Genomic DNA, 5038 nt, shown 5'->3' with positions numbered 1-5038 from the left:
TTGGAAGAGGGCTCTATAATGCTACATTCCCATGGACTTCCAACATCTCCTAGGTCTTCAACCACTCCTTCTGGCTCAATTGTCTCATCTTCCTCCCCTTGTGGCAATTCTTGCTTCAACTCCTCCTCTTCACCTTGAAGCTCTAAACTCACTCCCTCACTATGCTCCTTAATTTCTTCTCCATATTCGTTAATGGCAGTGCCTTGGTTACTTAGGCTTAGTTGGGAGGAGGCCATATTGCTAACGGCTTCCACTAGGATAGCCATCTTGGCTTCTAGCTCCTTAAACTCCTTTTTCATTCCCTCTTGTTTGCCTTTGAAATTGAGAGTTAAGATCTCCTAGTTCTAGCATGAGGGCTTCATTGGGGGGCAGTGGTGGAAGATAGGGTTCATTGTTTGAGGGGAAGGCATTGTAGTTGGAAGGTGGTTCGTATTGGTAAGGGTATGGAGATGGTGTATATGAAGGTGGTTCTTGGGAGTAGTTGTGTTAGAATTGTGGTGTTTCTATGTATGGTTCATTTGGCTCATAAGGTGGTTAGTATGGTGGATAAGGATTAGGGTCATATGGAGGTGGTTGGTGGTATGGGGCTTGTGAGTAAGGTGGTTCAAAACTATGTTGAGGGGGTGGTTCATAGGCATGTGGTGGTGGTTGTTGACAATCACAATAAGGGTCACCACATCCATTAGATTGATATGCATTAGGATTAGAATTATACCCATAAGAAACCAGAGGTGGTTGTTGCCAAGAAGGGTGATCAATCTTTTGAGGCTTTTTCCATCTTTGATTGTTCCATCCTTGATGCATGTTACCATTGTAGTTCCCATTTCTTACAACATAATTTGAGCCAAACTCATAGCCAAAGTGAGGATGAGAATTCATAATAGCAAAGAGAATAAAAACAAGTACTAATAAGAACTAATAAAAACTAACTCCTAAAGCAAGCAAAACTAACAAAGAAGCCTATTAACATATATACAATAGCCAATAATATAACACCATTGCAACTCCCCGGCAATGGCGCCATTAATTTGATGCAAAAATTGTTGTCGGTCTAGATTTTCTTCCTAAAGAAAGGAATTACTTCGTTGTAAGCATAGCTCCAAACCAACAAACAACTCTCCCATCAAATTAAAATATGGTTTTGTCACAAGTACAAACTCCAATGAAAATTAACTGAAGTATTTAGACTCCGGGTCGTCTCACAAGGAATTGCAATGAAATGGTCAATTATTGGCTATGAGGGGACAAGGGGTTTGGTTGATAGAAGGGGCAATAAAATAAATGACAAGAAAAGTAAAGAGAGCAATTAAAGAAAGCAATTAATAAAGAGAGACATTCAAGGCAAGGCTGAGATCTAAGCTTTCTATCCTAGTCATTAATCATAACAATACTTAACAAGAATTTATCTTATTTCGTCATCCCCAATGTTGGAAGAAGGTGTAAGTTATCTTCCATTAGAGAAAGTCAAACAAGACTAGTTAACCTCAATCCAAATGTCCTAATCAACTCACTAATGGAATTAGCAAGAGATTAGAGCCAATGGAAATCATATTAACTAACAACTCTAGATCACCAATCTAAATTGGGTATTAATGACTCAAGATTTCCCAATTACTCTTCCCATGCCAAGAATGTTCAAAATCTACTCTAAAGTCTAACCAAGCATTTTGTTAAACACTTGGAAGGCATGAAAGGAAAGCATAGTAAAAATGCAAGAATAATAAATCTACCAACTACCAATTTCAAGAAAAGTAAATCAACAACTCAAATCAACAATTATAAGACATCAAACATTAAATTTCATTAAAAGAGATCTAACTCCAACATGAGCATCCATGAACATAAAAGAGACATAAAAGTAAAATTGACAAGAGAACTAAGAAGAGTAGAGTAGTAGAAACAAGAAAATGTAAAGGAAACAATATAAAATCAAGAATTGAACATGGATCTATGATGAAAATACCTTAGGAACCCTAATTCTAGAGAGAAGAAGGAGCTTCTCTCTCTAGAAACTAACCTACATGATGCTAAGTTACAAACAATTGCTCCCCTCTTGGTCAGGCTTGAATTTAGCATGAAATAGCATCAGAAATGAGTTGGATTGGGCCCAAAATGAGTTGCAAATCACTAGCCACGATTTCACTTTAGTGAACCACGTGCTCCATCGGCGCGCACGCGTATAGTGCATGTGCATGCGTGAAGCACGCGTATGCGTGGATGAGCAATTTTTACCCTTTTGCATGGAAGCGCAAGGCACGCATACGCGTGGGTTAGCTGAACGTTGGCCCTCCAACGTTAAGTCAAACACCAATGACAGCAAGCTTTCTGGATTTTTTGGTTTCGTTCTAAATGGCGTTTGAGTCAATGTTGGCCATCAAACGTTGACCCAAACGTGAAGCATCAGGATTCAAAATTCACACAGATCTCTTCTCAACACCAAGGGAAACCAATTGGAGCTATTTTCAACTGAATTACATCAAGGCCAAAAGCCCAATTCAGAGCTTGAGGATCTATGGAAGAAAGTGTATAAATAGCTTAGAATTTAAGTTAGGAACACTTTTTACTTGGCTGGGACTTTTACATTCTATTGTATTTTTCATTCTCTGTTTGTTAATTTCCAGAATGTATCTTTCAACTCCAATTTCCATTTTGAGAGCTATAAACAACTAATCCCCTTTCATTGGGTTTGGGAGCTCTGTGTAAATTCAATGGATCAATACTAGTTTTCATTCATCTTCTTCTTTCTTTTCTCTTGATTTTACTAGAAAGCTTTCGTTCTTTATCCAATTGGATAGTTATCTTGGGAAAAAGAAGCTATTCATACTTTGAACTCCTCGGAACCTTGGGAGAGGAATAAGGAGATCATGCTAGAATTGCTTTCTCACATTGGATTAGATTGGGGTTTGGATGGATACAGTGACATGTAATCCTACCAATACTTTGATCTATGAATTTGTGTGGTATAATCAATGACCAAACTTCATCTCTTCCCATGAGCACTTAAATCAAGGAATTGGGCAATTGTTCATGCTTAGAGAGATTAGATTACAAGGAATTGGGATCTAATCACTTAAGATTGCCAAGGAGATCAATGAATGCATTGATTGCGGATGAGATGAGAATAGATTTGATCCAGAGAATTCTCACATCTCCTAACCCCAATGAGTTTCCCCATCTCTGATCAACCCATTCTATTTACTTTCTTTTCTTTAATTTCATGCTAAATCCCCAATCCCATTTAATTTCTTGCAATTTAATCTTCTGCACTTTAATTCCCTGCAATTTAATTTTCTGTTCCTTTAATTTCTTGCAATTTAAGTTTCCTGCCAATTTTACTTCCTGCAATTCCCAATTTCAATTTTAATTTCGCCCAACTAACATAATTCTCCAATTATAATTGTTCAATCTACCAATCCCTGTGGGATTCGACCTCACTCTACAGTGAGTTTTTACTTGACGACAATCTGGTGCACATGCCGGAAGGAAATTGTTAAGTGACAGTTTTCGTGCATCAAGTTTATGGCGCCATTGGCGGGGATTGGTTTTGTATTGACAATTACTAACTCGAAGGATAACTAGATTGAGCACTTTACTTTTTCTTTTGATTTATTGCAATTTAATTTCAGTTGTTCATTTTATTCTCTGCAAATTTTCTGTTAGTTATTTCTCTTTAATTTTACCTTATTTCTTTACTTTCCAGCAAGCTAACCTACTAACTATTTGATAAATTGCTCTAACCAAGCAAACTATACTCTGTTTAGTGAACTCTGCACTTGTTGTTTCTTGTACTCATTCATTGTATGACAGGTAGGAGAAAGGAAATTTCAACCTCCTTTGATAGTGAACCGGAAAGAACCTTCCTGAGATTAAGGAGGGAAGCAAGAGGAAAAAGAGTTGTTGGTGCAGAAGAAGAGGAGGAATACTTTGATATAACCATGGAGGATGATATGGAGAATCATCATGAAAGAGAGGTGAACAATCATGCCATAAAAGGTGGAGCTAACCCTGCTAGACAAGAGAGGAGAGTTCTGGGATCATACATCAATCCAAATCCAGGAAATTGTGGTAGCAGCATTCAAAGGCCAACTATCCATGCTAATAGTTTCGAATTAAAGCCTCAGCTCATAACTCTTGTCCAGAACAACTGTTCTTTTGGAGGAAGTGCACAAAAGGATCCTAATGAGCATCTCACTAAATTTCAAAGGATATGTGACACGGTTAAATCTAATGGTGTTCATCCTGACACCTATAGATTGCTACTGTTTCCATTTTCTTTGAGGGACAAAGCATCAAAATGGTTGGAATTATTCTCCAAGGAAAGCTTGACCACCTGGGAAGATGTAATGAACAGATTCTTAACAAGGTTCTACCCGCCACAAAGGGTAAACAGGCTAAGAACGGAGGTGCAGACATTCAAACAGCAGGATGGTGAAACTCTTTATGAAGTCTGGGAGAGATTCAAAGACTTGGCAAAGAAATGCCCCCTGATATGTTTAATGAGTGTGTGTAAATCCACATCTTTTATGAAGGGCTGAATTGTGAATCAAGGAAGGCTGTAGACCACTCATCTAGAAGAAGACCATTGAAGAGGCCATTGATGTTATAGAGACAGTGGCTGACAATGAGTATTTTTATGCCTCAGACAGGAGCAACAACAGGAAAGTCTTGGAACTAAACCATATGGATGAAATCCTGGCCCAGAATAAGATGATCACCAAGCAACTAGCTGAATTAACCAAGCAAATGGAGAAGAATCAGGCTGTAGCTATCATTACTCAACCCTCACCCTAAGAAGAGTTAGAGACAGAAGAAGGAGTTAAATGGGAGGAAGCTAATTACCTTCGAAACTCATCTAGGCAAGCTAATGATCCATACTCTAAAACTTATAACTCTGGTTGGAGGAACCACCCAAACTTTGGGTGGAGGAACCAATAAAGCCAAGGCCAAGAACACAGACCTCACAATCCAAACTAGTATAACAATTCCACTCACCAAAACTCCAACCAAAAACCATACCAGATGACACAAAATACTTATT

General features: G+C 38.2%; 1 non-coding gene across 1 annotated transcript; it reads right to left on the bottom strand.

Moving 5' to 3' along the window:
- Positions 1 to 4388: 4388 nt before the first annotated feature.
- LOC112752210 (small nucleolar RNA R71) lies at positions 4389 to 4495 on the bottom strand. The gene has a single exon (XR_003176655.1). It is a non-coding gene; the product is annotated as a small nucleolar RNA R71 (small nucleolar RNA).
- Between the last annotated feature and the right edge of the window lie 543 nt (positions 4496 to 5038).

Source organism: Arachis hypogaea, chromosome 15 (genome assembly GCF_003086295.3).
Source record: "Arachis hypogaea cultivar Tifrunner chromosome 15, arahy.Tifrunner.gnm2.J5K5, whole genome shotgun sequence".
Taxonomy (NCBI): domain Eukaryota; kingdom Viridiplantae; phylum Streptophyta; class Magnoliopsida; order Fabales; family Fabaceae; genus Arachis; species Arachis hypogaea.
Note: the sequence above shows the minus strand (reverse complement) of the source record. Positions and strands in the feature narration are given on the sequence as shown.